Here is a 10,324-nt window from a genome sequence, read left to right as displayed (position 1 = left end):
ATATCCTCCCGTTGTTCATCGATTTGCCCAAGCAGGCACCAGTAATGTCTCACAACAAATTGTGAGACTTGTTGTTAGTGTGTTTGGCATATCGAATACATCACGGGTAGCTTGCCAGGCTTTGCCAGCACAGGCAGTATACTCTCGGTAGCTTGCTGGACTCTCCAAGAGGGTTGGAGGAATCGAACCAGGGTTGGCCCAGGTCAGCTGCATGCAGGGCAAGCACCCTACCCTCTGTGCTATCACTCACTCCAGCACCTAGAAAATGATTTGAATGTATATTGAATGGGATTAAGTGTTTTGGAGTAATTCAAATTTTATTTTAAATATTAATTATTAATGTTTATGTTTTAGGGGCTGAATGTTGCCAAACCGAGCACAGCACAAAGTGCCAACATCTTTCCTCCATGGATTTTCACAGACTCTTTCAATATTCCCCTGTTGTAAACTCAAGTCTGTGGTACAGCTTAAGGCTGTATCGCATTATACACAGTCAGTTACCCGCTTTCTTTATAAAAAGAGTGTGATCATCAAGTATTTGGCTTTGCTTTTCTGACTTATTTGTCATGGCATGATATAACTAATTGTATTCCATGCTGTAAAAAAATGCTGTGTGTGTTTATAGACTAACTTTATACATTTTAGGGACTAATAACATTTCTTTCCCTCTTTGAAGGTTTTGTTAGACTTGACAGTGTTCAGTGTTTGTTTATTCCTGGTACTCTGCTCAGGGATCACTCCTGGCAGTGCTCTGGGGATCGTATTTGATGCCAAGGATCCTATGAGCATCAGGTGCATGTAAGGCAAAAGCCTTAACCTGTACATTAATTCTCAGGACCTAGATGAGTATTATTTCACTGGTTTATAATATTACATCTTCTTTCCATTTGTCTTTTGTTGGGTACTTGGATTAGCTCCACATGTTGGCTATTGTAATTATTGCCTCAATGTTTAGAAATGTACACATCTTTAAAAAATCGTGTTTTTGTGTTCACTGGGCAGAAACGTTGGAGTAGAAATGGTCTGTCATGCGGTAGTTCTATTTTTAACTTTTGGAAAATTCTTCATACTGATTTCCATAAAGGCCCAAACCGTTGACAGTCCCACCCATGGTGAATAAGGGCTCATTTCTCCACATCCCAGCAAGTGCTTGCTATTTTTGGACTTAGATGTTCTTAAAGATAAGAAGTTTCTTGTACTATGAAACCTCATGAGGTTGGGTATGTAGTGTTCTTACTGGTATAATGTCTGATTGTCCTTTAGATTTGCATTTCCCTGACAATCATTGATTATTTTCTTCTTTATTTGCCCTGTTGATCATCTGTATAGGTCCTTGATGGAATTGCTTTTTGGCTTTTCTTATACAAAGTAGATGTTCTGCTTTCTTGTAGCATTTTAAGAGTGCTTAATGGATCCTAGCAATTAACCTTATGTCAGCTGTGTGGATATTTTCTCCGACTCAGTAAGATTTCTTCTTGCTTTGTGATAGTTAGTTTCATATTGCAGGAGCTATTTAATTTTTTTTTTTTGCTTTTTGGGTCACACCTGGCGATGCACAGGGGTTACTCCTGGCTCTGCACTTAGGAGTTACTCTTGGTGGTGCTCAGGGGACCATATGGGATGCTGAAAATCGAACCCGGGTCGGCCATGTGCAAGGCAAATGCCTTACCCGCTGTGCTATCTCACAGGCCCCTTTAATTTTTATATAATACTTTTGCTTTCATTCTCCTTGATAGTGGAGTTTAAACTGAAGGTGCCACTGACGTTTGTATTGGTAGTGTTTGCCTATTGTTCTGAGATACATCTTGTGGATTTTGATCAAATATTTACGTCTTCACTTGAGTTTTCCATTTTGTATTTATTTACATCTTCATTTATATCTTCGATTTTAAGTTAAGTTAAACCTTGCAAACTGTGTGATAGCCATCCAATTTCTTTCTTTTCTTTTTGTTTCCTTTTTTTTTGCACGTGAATATATAGTTTTTCTGACACCATTGGCTAGGGAAGGTTTTCCTCTTATACATTATATATTTGTCTCCTTTGTATTAGTTAACTACCAATATATCTGAGGATTTATTTGAGGACTCTCAATTATACTCACATTGGTCTAAGTATTTGCTTTAATTCCATTTTCTCACTGAATATTATAGACTTACTGTAAAGAGGAAGAATGTGACACTGCCCATCTTTTCTTTTCTTCCGTTGTCTTGGCTATATTAATTTTATGTGGTTCTACATAAATTTTGTTAATGCTTATTCTATGTGCTTTGGAGAGTACCATCGGAATTTTTGTAGGGATTGGACTGAATATGTGGAATGCTTCGGACAGGACAGTCATTTTTATAGTTAATTTTAAAATTCATGACCATGGAATGTTTTTATTTAATAAATATCTTCTATTTCTTTTAATGATTTTCAGTTATATTTACACTTTTTTTCTTTGTTAGGTTGAGTTTTAGGTACTTGATTATGTTGATGCAATTGTCAATAAGTTTGTTCTTATGATTTCATTCTCTTCTAGACTGAAGCTTTTGTATATAAATTCAACAGACATTCATACACAGATTTTGTAGCCTGTCACCCTTCTGATTTATTGTTAGAGCAGTATTTTTATGTCTAGAACATTTAGGTATATGATCACGTATTTTTCAAATAGTGTTAGTTGATAACTTCTTTCCCAATTTGGATTTCTTTAATTATTTTTCTTACTTAATTTCTATGGCTAGTGCTAGCACTGTGTTGGATAATAGCGGTGATAACAGACATATGTATATTTTTCCTGAACTAAGAGGAAAAGATTTATGTTTTTTCACCACTGAATGAAATGTTTGCTTTGGTTTTTGAATTTAGTTCTAAATTTTGAATTTGTTCTAATTTTTTTTCATAGAAATTTTATCATGGGCACCTAGACAAGATCTCCATGGAGTTTTAAAAAGCCGGGATAAGTCTCCAGCAATCAACTAATGTTCAGTTTCTTCTATAATGCATTGGGGCCCACACTGGTTCCCCCTTCAATTCTCCTCCATAGAAACATTTCTATATATTCCAGCCTGTCTCTCAGGCAGCATTTTCCTGTCTCCCCATCTTCCACGGATGCAAGAAAAGTTAATGACTTTTGGCTTGTGTTCAACATTTTCCCTGTTGTTCTGCAACATTGACGCTTTCCAAGTTTCCTACAAGGTGCAACAAAGCACAATAAGTACAGAATTCCTTTGTTATGATTTAATTGATGAAAATATCAAATGCTTATAATAAACCACCCATAAACATGACCTTTATTAGGTAAAATTATATTTAAAAGTATATGTAATTTATCACAATTCTAATAAGCTCTGGTATACTAGTGAATGCATTTATGAGATGTGCTGCTTAAGTATTGCTATATCATGAAATATACTACATATTACATAATAACATTACTTTATAACTCATAGTCACATAGTAGCAGGTAGTATAACCCTCTTTAAAATAGCACTGTAGCACTCTCCTCCCGATGTTCATCGATTTGCTACAGCGGGCCCAGTAACTCTCCATTATGAGACTTGATACTGTTTTTGGCATATCGAATTCGTCACGGGTAGCTTGCGAAGCATTGCCAGGGGGCGAGATACTCAAGGTGGCTTTCCTGCTCTCCGAGAGAGGCGGAGGAATCGAACCCGGGTCGGCTGGGTCGGCTGCGTGCAAGGCGAACACCTTTAAAATATGTTTAGTGAATTATATATACAGAGCAATTTTAAGAGAAAAAAACTGAACAATTCAGTTGGCTAAGCTTGAAATTAAAGAGAACATTTGTGGAAACAGCAGTTATAAAAAGCTAATTTACACAAGCCTGGAAGTCCTGTGATATTGTGACATCACTTCTTCGACCTCTAACCCCTTATTCTACTTTCATTCCCCTGAGCCCCCCCCCACCCCCGCCTTTAGATAAATTCAAGCAGTTTTCTTTGGTGAGTGTCCCAATTTGTTTTACATTTTATTGGTATTACTATTCCGATTATTTTGTGCATAGAAATTGTTGATTGATAACTTAGTTTTGCTTTTGTCGGAACACACCTATTGGTGCTCGGGGGATAACACTGGCTCTGATCTCCTGGGTAACAACATGTGGCACCAAAGATAGAACTGAGATTGGGTGCATACAAGACAAGGATTTTAACGTTGGACTATCTCTCTGTCACTTCATTGATGCATTGTGTAAAAACTGTGATCAATTCATTTCTATTATTCTGTTTATGTGACAAAAACACTGCCAAGAGAGTGTTCACAGGAATTCTTAAACATTGTTTCACACACTAGATATTTACTTTGAGACGTTATAGACATTATTTTATCAAGAGGACACCCCTATTCATATTTTCAAGTATTTAAGTTAATAAATATATACTGACTTAATATTTTGCCAAATTAATAGATTGTATTGGTCCTTGACTGTATTCTTCTGTTTTTTTGTCATTTATAAATTTGATTTTTATCTGTTTTGCACTAAAATGAGAAATTGTTTGTCCTTGTGAATAATAATATTCCAATAGGCTATAGTCAAAATTATACTTTGATAATATTTAAGAAAACTGACTTTTTAGGTGGACTTTCCAAACAAGATCTACTCACAATTACTGTAGAGTTAATACCGTGCAGATAAAGAGTCATTTCCAATTAGCTAGTAGAAATGTTTTATGAAATTATCTGTGACTTTGAGAAAAGGTCGTAAAATCAAGGCTTTCCTCCACAAGCAAAAAATTGTTCTGTAAAGTACAAAAGTTACATAAAGTACCTGCTAGTTATGGACTATCTAATTTTAGGCATCTTGCTTTGGAGATCCCCTTTTCCTTTATTTTTCGTTATCTTAAATAAGTCTTCTGAATTCAAAGGTATGTTGAAAACTATATAAGTAAATATAAACATAGTTTCAAGATCAAATGAAAAGAAAGATTTACTATTCCCACCTTTAATATGATACTTATTTCTGCTTTGGGCTTATAAAGTGTAGAAGACATACTTGATTAATAAGTATGAGAAAACAAATCATAGAGATTTATTTGTGAAAAAAATAAAATGCATTTGATAGGCAAAATCAAAGTTTATTTCCACTTTTTTTTTTTTTGCGTTTTGGGTCACACCCAGCAGTGCGCAGGTGTTACTCCTTGCTCTGCACTCAGGAATGACTCCTGGAGGTGTTCGGGGGCCCCTATAGGATGCTGGGAATCGAACAGGGTTGGCTGCATGCAAGGCAAATGCCCTGCTCGGTGTGCTATCACTCTAGCCCCTATGTCCACTTTTTAATGATTGTTTTGTTTGTTGCTTGGGCCACATTGTGTGTGCTCAGGAGTTCCTGGAAGCTCTGTGTTACTCACTCCTGGAGGGCCAGGGGCCTTCTGTGGGGACTGAGTCCAAGTCAGTCAAAAAAGGTAAAATTTAAAGTAATCTTACTTAATTTTTGTCTAGGAAAGCATCTGCTGACAGCTTACCAGACTCAAAAGCCCACATTTACCCAAAGTGACAATTTAATTCTAAAGGTTTCTAGGTTTTAAAGACAAATTGAAAAACCTACTGGTGAAAGTCTTAATACCTTTATAATAGCACATTCCATTCATTAATATATTTTAGGAAACACAGTGAATGACAACATATAGGTAGTATCAAGCCATTGATATAAACTATATCTCTGACTATACATCAATATCTTTGATAATATTTATTTACAAATTAGGCACAATAACACATGAAATTTACTATTCAGAGCGAACTAGAATGATAAATTTCAATGAAATATATGTGATTGCACCTTTCTCTCTGCTTATTATCTTATTGATGATAATCCTATGTCAATAGGATAATTGATAAATTGATAATTATCTAACTTAGGACTGTGGTTAATATATAACTGAACTTATTACATATTATTTTATTACTTTTTTACATATTTTAATTTTTTCAGGTAGGTCACTGGTCACTGGCCACTGCCCTCCCATTGTTCATCAATTTTCTCGAGCTGGTCCAGTAACGTCTCCATTGGAGACTTTGTTGTTACTGTGTTTGGCATATCAAATACATCACGGGGAGCTTGCCAGGCTTTGCCGTGTGGGTGAGATACTCTCAGTAACTTGCCGGACTCTCCGAGAGGGGTGGAGGAATTGAACTCGGGTCGGCCATGTTAGCTGCGTGCAAGGCAAACGCCCTACCACTGTGCTATAGTGATAGCACATGGCCGACCCGAGTTCGATTCCTCCGCCCCTCTTGGAGAGCCCAGCAAGCTACCGAGAGTATCTCGCCCGCACGGCAGAGCCTGGCAAGCTCCCCGTGACGTATTCAATATGCCAGACACAATAACAACAAAGTCTCCAAACAAATGGAGACGTTACTGGACCCGCTCGAGCAAATCAATGAACAACGGGAGGACAGTGACAGTGACAGTGACAGGTAGGTAGATGCATGGCCACATCTGCTTTTTAAAAATATTTAATGATATATTTTTGGAAAATAAATGCTTTATTTATGGAAAATAAATCCACTTAATTACCATGCAGTGTTTCTGGCAATATCCCACTGTAAAGTGAGTTAGTAAAGTGGGCTGAAACGATAGCACAGCGGGTAGGGCGTTTGCCTTACAAGCGGCCAACATGGCCGACCCGAGTTCGATTCCTCCGCCCCTCTCGGAGAGCCCGGCAAGCTACCGAGAGTATTCGATATGCCAGACACAGTAACAACAAAGTCTCCAATGGAGACGTTACTGGGCCCGCTCGAGCAAATCGACGATCAACGGGAGGGCCTTTACTTTTACTTTTTTTTAAAGTGAGTTAGATGCACTATCTTTATAATTATAACAGAAAAAGCAATGCTTTTAAAATAACGTGATAATTTGATAGATTCAAGAAAATGTGCAAGCCCAGTCTGCAGAAGTCATTAGAAACCTGTCTGAAAATACACAATGACTTTTTTGTTTTCCTATTTTTTAGGTGTTTTGAGCCACACCTGGCATTGTTCAGTTGAAGGTTGGGCACTGATAATACAAATACCTTAACCCCTGTAATATCTTTCTTGCACAAAATACTCTATTTAACTGTGCTAAGAGTTCTGTTGTTTGTGATACTTATTTCCTCCAAGATTTTCCTTACTCTCAAGATGATTTGGCAAAGAAATATTATGTATTTGTGGTGTGAAGTGCTAGAGTAATACAGAGCACCCATTTTTTCGTTATTAGATTCACATTAGTATATCATAGTCTACGTGCTAGTGCTACTTTTAGGGAACCCAGTGGTGATTTTCAGTCAGTTGCGCGGTGGTTCTGAGCAGGGCCAGATGATGTTGTGAGACTCTCATCTGAGATGCAGGAATTTTTGGAGTTCAGAGATTTGGAGAAGCTCCATGGCTGCAAACAGCCATGGGGGAGGGGGGCTGGGAGGCATGGGGAACCAGACCCAGACTGGGTCCCTGCCAGGCTTACTTCCTAACTGCTCATCTCCTGGCCCATAGATTCTAATTGTAACAGGCACGTAGTAGGAAAACATCAGTAATATTCCCGTCTAAATAGAATGTTGTCTATGTCAAGTAAGCTTTGACTTTATCCAACTCCAAAGGAAAAAAGTATTTTTCAAGGAAACTTTTGGTCATGAAAAACTGTAGGACGCCGCTATGTTAATGTCTTACTATCTTGACTCTTCTTTTATCTCGATATCCTTAGATGCAGGTCTCATTTGTATCACACTTTTTAGATGACTTGATTTCTAGTTCCAGGAACTCGGCGTCCTTTAAAAGGCCAGTCAACTAGGCTGGCAGAAGTAGTGTACAGAGAGTTATAACTGTTTTGAATATTCATTTCACATAGTTGCTGATTCTTGAGAATGTGGCTTGTATAGAATTTCTTGAAAACTGCACTCAAAAGAATTTATTTTAGGGATGACTGCATCATTACCATAGGAATGAAGGAGCTGTCTAAGTAGAGGAATATCTTACTATAGGAATATCTTATGGAGAGGAAAAAACACATTAATTAACATTTTGCTTAGTCCCACCAGAAGATTATGTAAATTTTAAATTTATGACAAAATGGGAGCTAGATAATGAGAAAAAATAGAATTTCCCTGTCATTTTTATTTTAAATTTTATATTTTTTCTAATCTTGTTCCATGTAGAATATTTGAAATTTGAACTTGTGTGTAGTAGAAACTTGGGTATTTTCTTTTTCTAAAGTTATATGATAATTTGGAGGAATGCATCTAATCTTAGTTCCTCTGAAAGAATCATATCTAGTTTCTCTTCCAGTACTGGAGTCCTTCTGAGTACAGCAAATCATAAGTAGTATCTTTTTTCATATCTGGATGATTTAGTCTTAGAACACTCATTTCCATCACACTTTCCTCTCAAAATGAAGTTAGTATTGTCAAAATGGCAATATTACCCAAAGCATCGCACATATTCAATACAGTCCTTATAAAGATATCCATGACATTTTTCAAAGAAATAAATAAAATACTCCTGAAATTCAAATGGAAGAATAAATCCCCATGCTAAAGTATTTCCTTGTCAAAAAAAGAAGATGGGTGACATCTTCCCCCATTTCAAACTACTACAAAGCTGTGGTAATTAAAACAACATAGTATTGGAATAAAGACTGACCCTCAGATCAATGGAATAGAAGTGAATATCCTGACACCAGCCCTTAAATATATGGTTACTTAATATTTGATAAAGGAACAAGATACATGATGTGAAGCAAGGAAACCTCTTCAAAGATGGTGCTGGGACAAAATGGGAGACTAACACCCAGGAGTGGCTGACATTAGTACCAGGAATTTTGCTCCATGACTTGGAGGCCAGCCACATGTGCTAGGGGAAAAGGAAGCTCAGATAGAGAAGAGAGCACCAAATAAAGGGTGTTGGGAGGATCCTCCCAGGGTGGGAGAAGCATGCTGAAAGTAGACTATAGACCAAACATGATTGCCACTCAATGCCTCTCTTGCAAAACACAGGACCCAAAAGAAGAGAGAACAAGGGGGAATGCCCTGCCACAGAGGCAGGGTGGGACAGGGCGGGTGGGGGGTGGGAGGGATGCTGGGACACGTGGTGGTGGAGGATGGGCTCTGGTGGAGGGATGGGTACTTGATCATTGTATACCTGAAACCCAAGTACGAAAATTTTTAAGTCTATAACTGTACCTCATGGTGTTTCATTAATAAAAAAATAAAAAAGAAAAAAGATGGTGCTGGGAAAATTGGCCAGTTGCAAGCAAACAAACAAACAAAATGAACTAAGACTTCTTTCTAATGCAAGGCATAAAAGTCAGATCAAAGTGAATTAAAGTCCTCATTCACTGTATCACTGTCATCCTGTTGGTCATCGATTGCCTTGAGCAGGCCCCAGTAATGTCCTCTTCGTCCTAGCCCTGAGATTTTAAAAAGTGCCACACTTGAGGCTCTTTCAGGGTAGGAGAATGAGACCCATGATTGTTACTGGTTTTTGGCATATTGAATACGCCATGGGGAGTTTGCCAGACTCTGCTGTTTGGGCAGGACCCAAAGTCCTCATTATCATACGTAAATCCATAAAGTACATGGAGGAAAATGTGGGCAGAATCCTCGGTGACATTGAAGCTAAAGGCAACTTCAAAGATGAAACACAGCTGACAAAGCAAGTGGAAGCAAAGATAAACAAATGGTCTAAGAGTAAACTAAGAAACTTCTGTACCCCAAAAGGAATTATGGCCAAGATACAAAGAAAGCCCGTGGAATTGGGAAAAATCATTTGCTCAATACCCATCTGGGAAGGGGTGAATATTCAAGATAGCTAAGGCACTGGAGGAACATCACAAGAAAAATCATCCAACCCCATAAAAAATGGGGAAAAGAAGTAAACAGAAACTTCCTTAAAGAAGAAATATACATGGCCAAAAGGAACATGAAAAGAATGTTCTACATCACAATCAACAGGGATATGCAAATCAAAACAACAGTGAGATACCATCTCACACAGAGACTGGCACACATTCAAATGAACAAAAACAACCAGTTCTGGTGTGGATGAGGAGAGAAAGAGACTCATTCGCTCTCGGTGGGTGGGAATGTGTACTGGTTTTCCTCAAAATGCCCAGTCACAATCACAATCACAACCATCCTGTTATTCGTCGATTGCCTCGATCAGTCCCCAGTAAGTCTCCTTCGTCCTAGCCATGAGATTTTTTTTAAAAAGTGCCATATTCAACGCACTTTCAGAGTTAGAGGAGAATAAGACCCTTCATTGTTTCTGGTGGTTGGCATATTGGGTACGCCACGGGGAGTTTGCCAGACTCTGCCATGTGGGCAGGTTACATTCGGTAGTCTGCCAGTTTGTC

This window comes from Sorex fumeus, unplaced genomic scaffold (genome assembly GCF_029834395.1).
Source record: "Sorex fumeus unplaced genomic scaffold, SorFum_2.1 ptg000136l, whole genome shotgun sequence".
Lineage (NCBI taxonomy): Eukaryota > Metazoa > Chordata > Mammalia > Eulipotyphla > Soricidae > Sorex > Sorex fumeus.
The sequence above is the reverse complement of the archived record's forward strand: the minus strand, read 5'-3'. Positions refer to the sequence as shown.